At 39.4% G+C, this 16,840-nt stretch overlaps 1 protein-coding gene and 1 pseudogene across 5 annotated transcripts in view; one reads left to right on the top strand and one right to left on the bottom strand.

The window, feature by feature from the left end:
• Positions 1–16,840, top strand: part of ERC2 (ELKS/RAB6-interacting/CAST family member 2) — a 954,807-nt gene that overhangs the window by 260,277 nt on the left and 677,690 nt on the right. The window lies entirely within an intron of this gene.
• Positions 1–16,840, bottom strand: part of LOC309638468 (adenylate kinase 2, mitochondrial pseudogene) — a 28,748-nt pseudogene extending 11,908 nt beyond the window's left edge. The window contains exon 1 of the transcript in view: positions 1–16,840. This exon is cut by the window's left edge and continues 11,908 nt beyond it. The product of the transcript in view is annotated as an adenylate kinase 2, mitochondrial pseudogene (transcript).

The raw sequence follows: 16,840 nt of genomic DNA, 5'->3' as shown, positions 1-16,840 counted from the left end.
CAGTCACAGAATCAAGCTTCTGTTTCCTCTTTTCCATGAGGTCATCAAGCATTTCTGCCTACCTCACAGTTCAAGGGAAGCCATCTAGAAGAAAACCATTTTTGCATGGAGGGGTCTCCAAATTCTTCTCAATGCGCTCCACGACCATTCCATCTCTCACCAGTTTCCTGGCATCCATAGTTGCCTTCAGCTTTTTTTCCAGCTCTGAGCCAGAAGCCACCATGGCCCTCAGAAAGTCTCCAGTAGCCAAATGGCAGACACAGAAGTTTTCAGCGAATTTGGGTGCCTGGGTACCCTTGCTGGCTCTGGGCGGCCCTAGCAGCACAGACCGGATGCCTTTAGGACACTCTTGGGTGCATTTGGCTGCGGGCACGTTGGAAGCCATGGCTGCCGAAGCCTCTCACTCTCTCTTTCATTTCCGATTTTATTTATTTGGTCCTCTTTCATTTTTTTCTTGATGAGTCTGGCTAAAGGTTTATCAATTTTTATCAATTTTATGTTTTCTAAGAACTAATTCTTAGTTTTGTTGATTTTTTTTTTTCTATTTTTTTCTTAGTCTCTATTTCATTTGCTTCTGCTCTGATCTTTATTATTTCCTTCCTTCTACTGACTTTGAGTGTTGTGTGTTCTTTTTCTGGTTCCTTTAGGCATAAGGTTAGATTGTTTATATGAAATTTTCTTGTTTCCTGAGGTAGGTCTGTATTGTTATAAACTTCCCTCTTAGATTTGCTTTTGCAACCCATTCATTTTGGATCATTGTGTTTTCATTTCCATTTATCTACAGGTATTTTTTGATTTCCTCTTTGATTGCTTCAGGACGCACTGGTTGTTTAGTAGCGTAGTGTTTTGTGTTTGTGTTTTTTGCAGTTTTTTTCCTTGTAGTTGATTTCTAATCTTATACTATTGTGGTCAGAGAACATGCTTGATATGATTTCAGTCTTTTTAAATTCATTGAGATTTGTTTTGTGGCTTAGCCTGTGATCTATCCTGGAGAATGTTCCATGTGCACTTGAAAAGAATATTTTTCTGCTGTTTTTGGATGAAATGTTCTTTATGTGTCTGTTAATTCCATCTGATGTATCATTTAAGATCAGTGTTTTCTTACTGATTGTCTGGATGATCTGTCCATTGATGTAAGTGGGGTGTTAAAGTTCCCTACTAATTATTGTATTACTGTCAATTTCTCTTTTTATCTCTGTCAATATTTGCTTTATGTATTTAGGTGCTCCTATGTTCAGTGCATATATATTTACAATTGATGTGTCTTCTTGTTGGATTGATCCTTTTATCATTATGTAATGCCCTTCTTTGTCTCTTGTTACAATATTTGCTTTAAAGTCTGTTTTGTCTGATATAAGTATAGCTACCCCAGCTTTCCTTTTGTTTACATTTGCATGGAATACTTTTTTCCATCCCCTCACTTTCAGTCTCTGTGTGTATTTAGCTCTGAAGTGAGTCTCTTGTAGGCAGCATATAGATGGGTCTTGTTTTTATCCATTCAGCCACTCTATGTCTTTTGATTGGCAAATTTAGTCCATTTACAATTTAAAGTAATTCTTGATAGGTACGTACTTATTGCCATTTTGTTGATTGTTTTCTAGTTGTTTTTGTATTCTTTTCAGTTTTCTTACACTTATTTTGCTGTCTTCCCTTGTGATTTGATGACTATCCTAAGTGTTTGGATTCCTTTCTCTTTTTGTGTGTGTTTCTATTATAGTTTTTTGGTTTGTGGTCACCATGAGGTTCATATAAAACAATTTTTATATACGGGGTTATTTTAAGTTGATGATCTCTTTAGTTTGACTGCATTCCAACAACCCTGTGTTCCCCCCAACCACATTTAATGTTTCTGACATCATATTTTATATCTTTTTATTTTGTGTATCACTTAACTACTTATTGTGGATATAGATGTTTTTACTACGTTTGTCTTTTTGCTTTCCTACTAGCTTTATAAGTGGTTGATCTACTACCTTTACTGTAAGTTTTCTTTTACCAGTGAGATTTTTTCATTCATAATTTTTATATTTGTAATTGTAGCCTTTTCTTTTCCACTTAAAGAAGTCCACTTAACGTTTCTTGTAAAGTTGGTTTGGTGGTGCTAAACTCTTAGGTTTTGCTTATCTGTAAAACCTTTTATCTCTTCTACAAATCTGAATGATAACCTTGCCAAGTAGTGTATTCTTGGTTGTAGGGTTTTTCCTTTCATCACTTTGGATATATTGTGCCACTCCCTTCTGATCTGCAAAGCTTCTGTTGAAACATCAGGTGATAGTCTTATGGGAGTTCCCTTGTACATAACTAATTCCTTTTCTCTTGCTGCTTTTAAGATTCTCACTTTAATTTTTGCCATTTTAAATACGATATGTCTTGATGTGGCCCTCTTTGGGCTCATCTTGTTTGGAACTGTCTCTGCTTCCTGGACTTGGATGTGTTTCCTTTCCCAGGTTGGGGAAGCTTTCAGCTATTATTTCTTCAAATAATTTATCTGCCCCTTCCTCTTAACTCTTCTCCTTCTGGGACTCCTACAAGGCTAATGTTAGTATGCTTGATATTGTCTCAAATTATCCTCATTTCTTTGATTTCTTTTTTCTGTTCAGTTGGGTGATTTCCACTACTTTGTCTTGCAGATTGCTGATCCATTCCTCTGTATCATTTAATCTACTGTTGATTTCATCTAGTATATTTTATTTTATTTTATTTTTATTTATTTTATTTTTGGCTCCATTGGGTCTTTGTTGCTGTGCGTGGGCTTTTCTCTGGTTGAGGCGGGTGGGGGCTACTCTTCGTTGTAGTGCGCAGGCTTTTCATTGCGGTGGCTTCACTTGTTGTGGAGCATGGGCTTTAGGCACACAGGCTTCAGTAGTTGTGGCACGTGGGCTCAGTAGTTGTGGCGCATGGGCTTAGTTGCTCCGCTTCATGTGGGATCTTCCCGGACCAGGGCTTGAATCCGTGTGCCCTGCATTGGCAGGCGGATTGTTAACCACTGCACCACCAGGGAAGCCCTGGTCTAGGATATTTTAAAATTTCATTTATTGTATTTGTCAGCTCTGTTTGGTTCTTCTTTATATCTTTAAACTCTATTGAAATTCTCACTGTGTTCATCCATTATTCTACCCCTTTTTAAGAATTACCTTGAACTCTTTATTGGATAGATTGCATATCTCCACTTTTTTAGTTTATTTTTTCTGGCTTTGTCTTGATCCTTCATTTGGAACATATTTCATTGTCTCCTCAATTTGTCTAATTCTCTGTGTTTATTTCTATGTCTGAGGTAAGTTTGTTACATTTCTTGATCTTGGGGAAATGTAGCAGAAATGTAGAAGACATCCTGTGAGGTCCAGCAGCATGCTCCTCTCTGGTCATCAGAGCTCTATGCTGTAGGGTGCCCCCTTTGTGGCCTGCATGTACCTTTCTGTTTTGGCAGAGCCAACTTACTCATCATGCTGGTAGATGGGGTGGGCCCCTGGCTCGGTTGGCTACAAGGCCGTGCCTCATGTGGTGGCTGTGGGTCTGCCAGTGGGCAGGGTAGGCTTTCTGTGCCATTGGTTGCATGGCCTTTGGAGCCTGGTGTTGGTGCCAGACTTCTGGTGGGTGGAGCGGGCCCCCATGTGTTTGGGTGTGAAACCTGGGGAGCCTGGTGCTGATGCTGGCCCTCTACTGGGTGAGGCCAGGTCCTGGTGTGTCTAGGTGCACAGCCTGTGGGTCATAGAGCTGGTGCCAGCTTACTGGTGGCTGGGTAAGACCCCAATGCTAATAGGCTAGAGGGAGGATTCCAGACTACTGCTTCTGTGCTGGGACTTGGAGTGTGTGAGATTTTGCTCATGCCCTCTGAGAGCTGAGTCTGTTTTCCATAACCCTCCATCTCTCCGAAACATAAGCCCCACTGGTTTACAAAGGCAGACATTCTGAGGGTTTGTCTTCCCAGTGTAGGAGCCCAGTGTGGGGTTTGGACACCTTGTTCCTTCGGGAGGTCCTCTAGCACTGTGATATTTTTCCCATTTGTGATTGCCTCCCTGGGGTTGTGGGTCCTGACTAACCGTGTCTCTGCCCCTCCTACTTGTTTCATTGTGCTTCCCTCTTTATATATATACTTAGTTGTGGAACATCTTTTCTTCTAGTCTTCAGGTGGTTCTCATAGACACTTGCTCTGTAAGTAGTTGTAATTTTGGTGTGTTCATGGGAAGAGGTGAGTTCAGGGTTTTCCTCCTCTACCATCTTGGCCTGGATCAGGCTAGACTTCCTGTACAACAAAATCCTTGCTCAACTTTCTTCTCTACTTCACATGGGTTTCCTCCCTCTCTTATGGGTTCCCCTATGAACTCTCCCTTAAGAAATCACTTACATAAAAGTCCCTGTCTCAGACTCTACCTCTTAGGAATCTGACCGAAGATACAGAAATGGACTAAGGTAAATGACCTGGGTACTGCTGAGATCACCTGACACTGTGTCATATAAGAAACAGTGGGTAGAATAGGACTCTTTAGTAAGAAAGACTTTGGACTGGGAAGCTGTCATCATGGGATAAGAACCTGTCATCATGGAAGGAACCTGATTTGTTCTTTTCTCCTTGAAAGAGTAGAACAAACGTCTGTATATAGAAGCTTCAGAGCCATGTATGCCACCTCAGTGTGGAAAGAACTGTCTAATAGGGGATTCCAAAGGTTAGTAAAAGATTAACCACACTATATTAGTTTCTATTGCTGCCATAACAAATTAGCACACATTTAGCACAACACAAATTTATTAGCTCATAGATCAGCAGTTCTGGTACATCATGGCTCAATTGGATTTTTTGCTTTGACTCTTATGAGACCAAAACCAAAGTGTGCTCCTTTCTAGAGGTTCTTGAGATCAATCTGCTTCCAAGCTTGTTTAGGTTGTTGGTCAAATCTAGTTCCTTTTGTTTGTAGAACCAAGGTCCCCATTTCCTTGTTGGCTATTAACTGGGGACCATCCTCATTCCTTGGAGGCCCCTTCTGGTCCTTTCACATGGCCCCTATATCTCAGAACCAACAGTGGCACATTGAAACTTTCTCATGCTTAGCTGTCTCTCTGGCTTCCCCATCTGCTACTTCTGTCTTCTGCCTCAGTCAGAGTAAGTTCTGAGCTTTGAAAGGGCTCATGTGATTAGATTGGGCCCACCCAGATTATCCAGGATAATCTTCCTATCTTAATATCTATAACCTTAATTACGTCTGGAAAGCCCCTTTTACCATGTAATATAATGTATTCACAGGTGTTGGAAATGAGTGGACATCTTTGTTAGTGGGTGTTATTCTGCTGACTGTAGTTTGCCCTCTGCCCCCTACAGATTCACGTCCCTCCCAAATAAAAAATACATTTGCCCCATCCCAGAGTCTCAAAGGTCTCATCCCATTACAACATCAACTCAGAGCCCCCAAATCTCATCAGTTCAAATTTCCTATCATCTAAATCGTCTAAAATTACGTACGAATGAGGCTCTTGGTATAATCTATTATGTACAACTCCTGAGACACAATTCCTCTCCATCAGTGGACCTATGAAACTAAAGAAGCAATTTATCTGCTTCCAGTAGACAACGATATGTCAGGCATAGGATAAGTTACAGACGTTCCAGTTTAAACAAGGGAGAAATGGAAGGTAAAAGGGAGCTACTAGGTCCAAGGCAGTTTCAAAATCCAGCAGGGCAAACTTCACTAGGTTTCAAGGCCTGGAAATAATCCTCTGTGGTTCTTGGTTCCACGCTAAAAACCTATCGCATCCGTTTGTCTCAGGCGCTCTCCCATTCAAGTACTAACCAGGCCCAAAGCTTGCTTAACTTCCAAGATCAGATGAGATCAGGTACACAGGTAGAAGTGAATAACCAGGATGCTGCTGAGAGCACCCAACATTGTGCCATATAAGACATAGTGGATAGAATAATGACGGCTTAGTAAGAAAGACTTTGGACAAAGAAGCTCTCATCATGGGAGAGATGGATCCTGTTTTCTTCATGTTCCCAAATGAGTAGAATAAAGGCCACTGTATATAAGGTTCAAGGAGAAGTATTTCAGCTCAGAAAGAGTCCTCTGGTAGATTTCTGTTGGAGTCCAAAAACAGTTAAAGACTAACCACCCACCTGTACTTTTCCATGAAGCTTTCCATAGTCCTTCCCTCATCAGGCCTGGATGCTTACCTCTCATTCTCGTCCATTAGCATATTGTTCAAAACTGGTGAGGGCCTAACAGGGGACTGAAAAACAAACCAGAAGTCAGGTTCAGTTAGCTGTTAAAACCATAGACATTTGCAGAGCGTGAAGGAAACACAAATAACAATCTAAACCAAGTGTTATGTTAGTAATTAAGGGTGTGAGTTTGAGTCAGATACCTTGGTCACACTCTCAAGTTTACTAGTTCTGTGATCTTGGGCGTATTATTTAACTCTCTGAGTTTGAGTGTTTGCAGCTTTGTCATGGGGGTGGTAACTCCTACCTATAGGGGTGTTATGCAGATTCACCCAGGAGCTAGATGGGAAGCATGGAGCTTGGCATATGGTAAGCATTCTGTAAATGGTGGCTGCTATTATTGTGGTCTGGTAATCTAGTTATGTATTCCCTCTTCCACTAGACAGTCAAGTTCCTTGAGACCTGACATGTTACATAGTCACTGTGTTACATCTATCTTATTTTAAATTATTTTTTATTTTTTTTAATAAAAATTTTTAAAATTTTATTTTATTGAGGTGTAGTTGATTTACAATATCATATAAGTTGCATGTATGCAACAGTGATTCACAATTTTTAAAGGTAATACTCCGTTTATAGTTATTATAAAAATTGGCTATACTCCCTGTGCTGCACAATATATCCTTGTAGCTTCTTTATTTTATTCTTTGTAATTTGTACTTCTTAACCCCCTACCCCTATCTTGCCCCTCCCTGTTACGTTTATCTTTGATATCTCCATATTGTTTATCATGTATTAGGTCCTTAGTAATTATTGAATTAAATAACTAAACTTTATTATTTAGTTTATTTGGGACAAACTTTATCCCAAAAAACTTTGGACATCGCTAACACCACTGGGCAAATATTTGAAAGCTGGCATCTCATTCTATTAATTTCTATTGTTCCCAGGACCATAGTGTCCAAAGGAATAAGACAAATCTGTCAAACAATCTTTAATGCAGATTTCGCAAAAAATCAGTTATATATCAAAACAAATTAAAGGAATTGTGTATGTGCAGAGATTCAGATGGTATGGTCTTATGTTCCCAAATATCCATTTTTTGTGAAGACTAAAAAAATAATTTAACAGTAAGTTTACTTCGCTGTACAGTAGAAACTAATACAACATGGTAAAATAACTCTACCCCAATTAAAAAAACAGTAAGCTTATATCATTTCTACATATTTCCATGGAAACTGCTTTCCCATATCTCTGGAATTTGAAGTCTTCTGTATAAGACCAAGATCTTCATGAGGACCTAAATGGCCTTACACAGCCTGTCCTCTTCCTAGCCCTGACTTCTTGGGCCTCATCTCCCAGCACCCTCTTCATCACTCTCTCCACTTCAACAGCACTGTGCAACTCACCATCTCCCGAAACCTCTAGGCATGATATCACTTCCGTTGAGAATGCTTGCACTGGAGTGTAAGGCAGGTATATTCTGTGTTTTACCTGGCATATAGTGGTCCTTCAGTATTTCTTGAATTATTCAGACAGACCCAGTGGCGACGATAGCCAGTATCAGATCACAGAACAAGTGGCAGGGAAGGCATTCTGCCAGGCTGCGTTCTCTAATATACTTTCAGGAATACTAATAACCATTCAGGGGCAACAAGAAAAATAAGGATGAGTTTCAGTGATTGAGAGTGTGCTGAGTGCCAGCCCAGCCAAGCACTACACATGCTTACCTCAACTCAACTTCAGCATCCTGAGGATCAGAAAACATTCAGGAACTTGCCTAAGGTCACACACCTAGTGGATGGAGTGGACAGGATCCGTTTAACTGTAGTGGATGAATTTTAAAACTTTTAAGAGCTTGCCAAATAGTGAGGTTTCATTTTTAACTTTTGTTATTGTTTTATTATGTGGGCAAAGAATGTGTCCTATATCACTTCTGCCTTTTGGAATCCATTTGAGATTTTTCTTGGTGGTCTGGTATGTGATAAATCTGTTTAAATATTCCATGGAATCTTGAAATGGAAAGCTATAGGATCCAAAATAGAATTGTCTATTAATTCAGTCTTACTAATTATATCACTTAAATCTTTTACATAGTTATTTTTTAGTACTTGATCTGTCAAACATTGAGAATGATGTTAATATTTGAAAGCAACTGTTTTTTATCCACTTCTGTGTGCCTAACCATGTTTGCCATTTGTTTTAATATCTAATATGGATATCAGTACCAGACAACTGTTAATTGAGAGTAAGTTTCTGTATATTTTCAAGTACTCAAGAAAAGATTGAGAAATGGAAGACTGAATCAAAGGAAAATTACGGAGGTGGCTGCAATGAAAGAAGCCAGTGGAGATAAAGGTGTTACCTTTAAATATCAAATCAAAGCCAAGTGGTGAAACATGGGCAGTAAGCGTGGTGGTTAGAAGCAGAGACCCTGGAACCAGACTTCCTGGCATAAATCCCAGCAGTGCAATTCAGTAGACTGGGCAAGTTATTAACTTCTCTATGCTTCCATTTCTTGGCGTGAAAAATGGTGATAATAATAGTACCTACCTAAGGAGGTTATTGTGGTGATTAAACAAGTTACTATTTATAAAGTGCTTAGAAGAGTGCTTAGCACATAGCAGTGTATAAGTATCTATTAGCTATTATCATCCTTCACATCAGACTCCTTTTGGTCCAATGGTATTCTAGAACCACCAGGCTTATAAGTATAATGTCATTTGTACTGTTTCATTCAATGTGTCTATATTAATTGAGCACTTACTCTTGGCAGGCACTATGTTAGTTACTGGGAGTATAATGGACATACAGGGTCCCTATGCTCATGGAATTTACCACTCAATGGTGAATACAGACATGAAGCTATTAATTGCAGCCATATCCACTGATACGAAGGAAAGGTACACAGTGCTATGAAAGTCTAAATGAGGGTGGAGGAGGATGTAGACTAGTCTGGAGGGTCAGGTAATGGCTCTTCTGTGACATATTTGTAATCTACGGCTTTAAAATAAATTACCCCAAACAGTGTCTTAATACAGCAAATGCTTATTATCTCATAGATTCTGTGGGTCTGGAATATGGGAGTCATTTAGCTCAGTGGTTCTGGCCCACAGTACCTCAAGAGGTTGCAGTCAAGCTGTTGGGTAGGGCCACAGGCATGTGAAGGCTTCACCGAGGCTGGACCTTCCACTTCTACAATGGCTTATTCACATGACTGTTGGCAGGAGGCCTCAGTTTCATGTCATATGGGCCTTTCTTTAGAGCTTGAATGTCCTCATGATGTGGCAGCTGGCTTCTCCCAGAACAAGTGGTCCAAGAACGTGAGCAAGAAGGATGCCATAATGTCTTTTATGACCAAGCCTCAGAAGTCACACATGTTACTTCTACTATATTCTGTTTGTTAGAACTGAGTTATTAAGTCCAGTCCACAGCCAAGGGGAAGATATTTAGGCTTCACCTTATAAAGGGAATATACAAAATTTGTGGACATATTTTAAATTACCACACAAGGAGATGGCTAGATTGATTATTGAAGATATTCTAGACCAGGGGTTGACAAACTTCATGTAAAAGGCCAGGTACTAAATATTTCTTGCTTTGTGAGGCCATATTGTCTCTGTTATAACTACTCAACTCTGCCATGAAATGAAATGAGAGCAACCATAGACAATATGTAAGTGAATGGATATAGTAGTGTTTCAAAAAAACTTTATTTACCAGAATTGATGGTGAGCTATAGTTTGCTGATCCCTACAGATACAAGAGATGAAAAGGGTGGGTAGAGGATTATTCCAAGCAGAAGAAACAGAATGTTTCAGAAAAAACAGAATTATTGGGCACTTAAGAGTAAAGGTACTAAAAAAAGGTTTTTTTTTCATGTACTAGGAGGTTTGTTACAAAATTGTTTGTAATAGAAAAAAAAGAATAGAGAACACTTATTTACACACATAAATTCTAAAAACATAAATATTGTTGAGGTAAAAACCAAAATGCAAAAGCTTTGTGCAATATGGACAGCTGTCATTTATGTAAATGAGAAAACAATGTACTCTCTTGTTAGATTTTACTATTTATGAGGACATACATATGTAATAAAAGCACAGAACATGCATGAGAAAGACACCAACTTTAGATGATGGTTTCTCTCTAGAAGAATGGAAGTGGTGAAGGTTGTGGAACTTAAACAGTTTCTGTTATATATTTATGGTTTAAAATTTTTTTAAAAATTGTGATGAATACACACAACATAAAATTTACCACCTTAACCATTCTTAAGTGTACAGTTCAGTAGTGTTAAGTATATTCACACTGTTATGCAACCAATCTTGAGAACTTTTTCATTTTGCAAAATCAAAACTCTGTACCCATTAAACAACTCTCCATTTCCCCCTGCTCTCAGCCCCTGGCAATAATCATTCTACTTTCTGTTTCTATGGTTTTGACTACTCTAGATGCCTCATATCAATCATACAGTATCTGTCTTTTTGTGACTGCTTTATTTCACTAAGCATAATGTCCTTGAGTTTTATCCATGTTGTAGCAGGTGTTAGAATTTCCTTCCTTTTAAAGCTGAGTAATACATTGTATGTACACACCACATTTGATTATTCATCCATCTGTTGATGGACATTTCAGTTGCTTTCACCTTTTGGCTATTCTGATAATGCTGCTATGAACATGGGTGTACAAATCTAAAACAGAGTTTTGATGAAAGAAATGATCAGTAAATCATTGTGCAATATAGCAGCCTGAGCAAATATAGTAGCCTGAAGGTCTTTTTTCCTTCCATTCTCCCACAGCACATTCCAGTCAAACTTTCACTCACACTATCCACCTACTGGATCGTCAAGGTTATTAATGCCCTGCATGTTGCTAAGTCCTGTGGTCTTTCCTCTGGCCTCATCCTATTAACTTCTCAGCAGCAATTGATAAGGTGGTCATTCCTGCATTCTGGGCTTATTTTCTTCACTTGATTTCCAGGATGCTACTCTCCTGGTTCTCTTCCTACCTCTCTGGCTATTTCTTCTCAGTCTCCTTTGCTGCTTCCTCCTCACTTCTCAGACCCCTTAATGTTGGATTGCCCCTGGGCTCAGTCCTCTGATTTCTCCTCTCCTCTCTATGCTTAGTCCCTAGTTGGTTTTTATCTAGGTTCATTGCTTTAAGTGCTATCTATTCACCGATTTCAAATTTGTAATTGTAGCTTTTACTTCTCCCCTCACATCCAACTCATCTGTTAAACCGCCTACTCAGCATCTCCACTTGAATGTCTAATAGCATCACAAACTTAACACAGGCAAAACCAAACTCTTGATTCCCATAACTCCCACTTCTCCTCCCCCGTCTTGCCTATGTTGGTATTCCACCTCCATTATTCCTATTGCTCAGGCTAAAAGCCTTGAAGCCATCCTTTACTTGTCTCTTTCTCTAATCCCAGGCAATCTATCAAGAAGTCAAGTGAACCTCACCTTCAAAGCATATCCAAACTCAATTCCTTCCCCATTGTCTCCACTCTGTCACTGAGGTCCAAGGTTCTGTCATCCCTTGCCGGGGTTATTCTAGTTTCTTCTTACTAGGCCCTATGGTTCTTCTCTTACCTCCCTCCTCAATCCAAAACCATACTTCAGTCCAATAGCTGAAGTAATCCTTTATGAACGTGCATCATATCCATATCATGGTTTGTCTTTCCTCAGAACCTTCCAGTGGCTCCGCATTTTTCTCAGAGTAAAACCAGTATCCCTACAATGGACTCCAAATGTATACCTATCTTCCCATCATCCCCCACCCCTGGACCTCTCCGACCTACTACTTTTCCCATCCCTTATGCAGCTCTAGCCATGTACGTAAATATTTACTCTTCCCTCTGCCTGGAATATCTGCACAACTGGTTCCCTCATTTCCTTTAGATCTTTGTTCAGATGTCACCTTTTCCTGAAGCTTTCCCTAATCACCCTATTTAAAATGGCTATCAATCCCTCACCTCCCAAATGTCCCACTCCACCTTCATGACTTATTTTCCTTTACAGCACTTATGACAAACTGGTTTAGTCACCTTTTTAAATTGTTGTGCCTCTCTCCAATTGGAATTTGAAATGAAAAAACACATGAGGGCTGAGGTGTTTGTCTGTTTGGTTTACTGCTGTATTACCTTTATCCCTTGCATTAAATTATTTTTTGAATATATGAAACTCTGCTGTATCTTAAGACTGATCTGAGTTGACGCTGAGATTATAGTGTTTCTTTCCCGTTGGTTTCTCCAATTGGTTTTGTTCCTTAAAAGAGGCAATTTAAAAATATAGCTTCAGGATCTTTGGCACTTTTCCTTGAAATTTGAGCAGGCTTGTGACTGCTTTAATCAACATAGCATTGCAGAAGTGATGCTATGGGACTTCTGAGGTTATGTAATAAAAGGCCATGCAGTCTCTGGCTTATTTGCTGGAACACTTGCTCTTGGAATCTTTACACCTCAGTGTAGGAGGTGGGAGTACCCTGAGGCTGCCATGCTGTGAGGAATCCCAAGTCACATGGAGAGGCCATATATAGTTGCTCAGATTGAGAATTCCAGCTAAACCTAGACTTCAAGTTATTTTTCAGCCAAGGCACCAGACATATGGGTGGAGAAGCCATCTTGGAAGTGGATCCACCAGCCCCAGCTGTTCCAGCCCTCTGACACCATGCTTTAGAAACAAGCCTTCCTTACTCTATCCTTTATGAATTCCTGACCCAGAATTCATGAGCATAATAAAATGGTGGTGGTTGGACACCACTAAATTTGGGGTGATTTGTTACATAGCAGTAGATTACCAGAACGGTAAGGTGGAAAGGCCAGATAAAAATAGTAAATTACCTTTAGAGAGAAACTTAAGTTTTGAATTTTTTTTTTTTTTTTGTCTACTGGAGAAAGTATATGGTATGTGCAAACATTATTCTGTCAAGCTCATCTTGTATGCTAGTGTCCATCCAGCTTAACTCACTAGACTTCAGATTCTCATTAACTGCCAAGTAATGTCATCCTGATGAACCACCTGAGATTTCATGCTGAAAATTCTGGGGTCTTGGTATATTTCCATGCTGAACACCTGGAGGAGCTGGCAGTTTTAGAACAGCTCGGGCCAACCTAATCATTAGATTATAGGAAAATAACCTTGGTATCAGTGTTGCAATGAGATATCCAATTTTCTTCTTTTATTTTTATTCTGTTTTTGAAATGGAGAATGAGTGTGATTAGAAATATCAGCCAGAGATCAGCTTTTCAGAATCAGCTGCTATTAAAAATCTGGATGTTCTCATAGCTGGAAGGGCCATTAGAAACTCACTTATAAAACTGCTTATTTTACTGATCAGAGAGGGGAAGGGTCATGACCAAGGTCTCAGGCTGGGTCTGGACAGGGTCCTGGCTCCCCACTCCCCATGCAGTTCTCTTTCATCTCAATAAGTGGTTTTTAGCCTGTAGTCTGGTTCAAAGATGAACTTCTTGGGTGTTGGACAAGGCACTCTGAACCAGCTGTAATGGTACAACATTTTGTTTATGCGTGCTTTTGTGCCCATTTCTGGAGATAATCCACAGCTTCCGTCTGATTCTTACAGAGATCAGTGGCCCAGAAAAGCATAGAACCACTGCACTTGATGGTTTAATACTGTCATTTAAAAACTTCTAGAGTAAGTTAAATCTTGTCCTCTCTCATCCCTACATCACAAGCTCCTGGGGAAATTCTTTAGTTATTTAAGATTAGTGCCTAATGGGTGCATCTTTCAGATGGTTAAGGATAGTTGGAGCACCAGAAACCAACTCATCTTACTCTCAGTTTAGAAGAATTTGACAATCACTCACACATTAACATCACTTTTGTAATTCAAAAGCAACAAACAATACAGGACTAGGTACGTATTATTTTTCCTTCCAGCCATTGCAGTAGTTAAAGCAGAGAGCCCTGGGATCTCTACAGATAAAGCCTGAAAGCGCAGAGACTAACTTAATAGAAGTTTATTTTTCCTGTGCACCACCATCCAATGTGGGTGTTCAGCAGACTTTTCACATGGCATTTCAGGAACCCAGGTTCCTTTTATCTCGGGGTTCTGCCATCTTCTTGGGTCTTGGAGTCCTTTACTTCTAGTCAGCAGACAGGAAAAGAGGGAGAGTTGAGGACAGGGTAGGAGGTTTTTATGGACTTGAGTTCTTCATTTTTACCCACATTCCACTGGCCAGAAATAGGTCACATGGTCTCACCTGGATACAAGGGTGGTGGTGGTGGTACTTCCTAGCAATAGCTCTACACTGATGAAGAGGCACACAAATCTTTTTTGGGCAACTGGTCCTCTCTGCCACAGTCAGAGTGTGCATTTTAAAGATCCTGAATCTCAGAGATGGATAAAGTGTCTGAGATGGGACTTTCAGACAATCCATAAAGTCTGCAGGTGGCTTATAATCTTCACTTACCTGACACATTAAGAATTAAGGTGATCCTCAGAAACTGTGAAGCCAGAATTGATTGAAATATAATGTAGTTAGGGTAGGAATATTGCACTTCTTGGGTAATTGGAGATTTTATTTTTTTAAGGAGTGACAGAGAGGATGAGGGCCCAATCTGGATTTTGAGCTGGTTTATATTATAATAGAACACATATAATTATAGCAATGAGAACTCTGTTTTCATTTTTGCAAAACTATTGCTACAAGTTTAGCTTTGTTATTGCATGTTTGCCCTTAAAAATCTTTTCATGCTTGGCAGAAATTATAACGGCACATGTCTTTACCCTATGGTTTTTATTTTTGTTGTGTTGCTTAGTTGCTTCATGATTATTTTTGTTTTATACAATCTTAACCTCTCTCCTCAAATTATCTTATGATTTTTATTCTGGAACTTGACTGGCTATGGTATGAAATTATCATGAATTTCATTCTCAGCTTTTTTCATTAAGATGTTTTTGATGCGACATGGTATCAGAATTGGTGACCTATGAAATGTGTTACTCCTACCACTTACTGTGGAACAACTCTGACAAGTGACTTACTTTCTGTTTTGTCATCTATAAGATTTTATTGGTCTAGTGAACTCCAACAATCTTGGAAGTAATGTTGAGGGCTAAGTAGCTCTGTTTTTTATCCTGAAGTCCTTATGTGAGGTGCCCAGTGGTGTGCTGGAACTGGAGTCAGTAACACTTGACCTCATCCCTTCCAGAAATACGTTAGGGGCAAAAATGTCCTAACTGGTGTTGATTTTGAACAATGAGGAAGCACTAATTCTAGTTCTGCTCAAATTGAAGTCTGAGAAGTAGTTCTGTGTGCCAGTGATGACTTTGAGAAGAAAATATGCTACAGTCCAGAGCTGTAGCAGTAATTCCCCAGTTCTGATCCCTAGACTTATGCACCATGGTCCATGACCAAGTCTTCTTGGACTGCTGGAAAATAAGAACAATGTAATAGGATATGGGTGAAAGGTTGCCTGTTTTCTTATCTTGGAATCCAGGGAAGGACTATCTTTTTTTGTGCAATTCTGTTCTTCTGACAATTTTTACATAAATATGTTCTATCTTAATGAAATGGTGATGATAGTAGATGGTAGTGGTGGACGTAGGGTTAATTTTAATGTCCTTACTTAGATAAAGCCAGAAATTTTGTTGGTCCTCTTCTTTAACACCCAAGGTTTTTCTTATCTTTTTTTAAACGCTTGCGGTCCAATGGAATAGAAAGACCTAAAACTACTCCATGTTGACTTTAAATGACTTTTCAGGAAGCAAATAAATCTTATGGAATTATCCATAGGTGACTTATAAGTCAAATAAGTCTTAATGGAATTGCTCCATAGGTGAGTAATTTGTATCAGCAGTGTGGACATGCATGAGCATTTTTGTTTATTCCTGTCATGGCCTACTTTCATAAAACTGTTGATAATTATCATTAAGAAAATCAAAGCATGAACTGAACAAACTTTATCTCTTCTCTTCTGCCAAAGCAATCTTTCAAAGTTTTGACAGACTTTTTTTTTTTTTTTTTGAGAAGAGGCATGTAAAAAGTAAGCCTTGAAGCTTAAAATTGTAATGTTTTTTGCTTTTTACCTAAAGAAGTTACTGGGTCTACATCTGGATTTAACCATTTTTCTCCCCTCTAACACTGTTGATATTAATGCCAGTTTTAATTTCTTGGCATCATGAATGCATAAGCATATCACATACAGATGTGATTTTGAACAAGGGCTGAAACTGTAAATTAGGAAGCAAGAGATTCATAGGGTTTCATCAGACCAATTTACTCCAAAAAGTGACACAATTGTACTGAAAATGTTTTAAATTGCTCATTTCAAACCTACTTCAGTAGCAAAATGCCACCCGTGCAGCGGATTTGCAACTACGTTAGTCATTTTCTTTCCTCCGTTTCCTTGCTGTGTTTGTATTGGGAGCACGGAGTAATGTAATTTAGTAAATTATGATTTGATGGCTGGGCAACAGCCCCAGTGTTGAACAGTATTTGGACTATGATTACTTGCTGGCTTTGTCACAGTTGACATTAATTATTGATGGAAGTTTCAGAAATAGCGCATGTGCCAGGAGCTTTTCACCGGAACACAGGCTCCAGGCAGGAGGGATGCTAAAGAGGGTGGGGGAAGAGGCACCTGTGGCTTGTTTATGTCTGTACACAGCGAGCCTGGACCTGGTGGGCTGAGTGGTACCTGTGTAAAGGTCATGGTATAACGG

The sequence above is a fragment of the Balaenoptera physalus genome, assembly GCF_965194825.1.
Source record: "Balaenoptera physalus genome assembly, chromosome: 11".
Taxonomy (NCBI): domain Eukaryota; kingdom Metazoa; phylum Chordata; class Mammalia; order Artiodactyla; family Balaenopteridae; genus Balaenoptera; species Balaenoptera physalus.
Note: the sequence above shows the minus strand (reverse complement) of the source record. Positions and strands in the feature narration are given on the sequence as shown.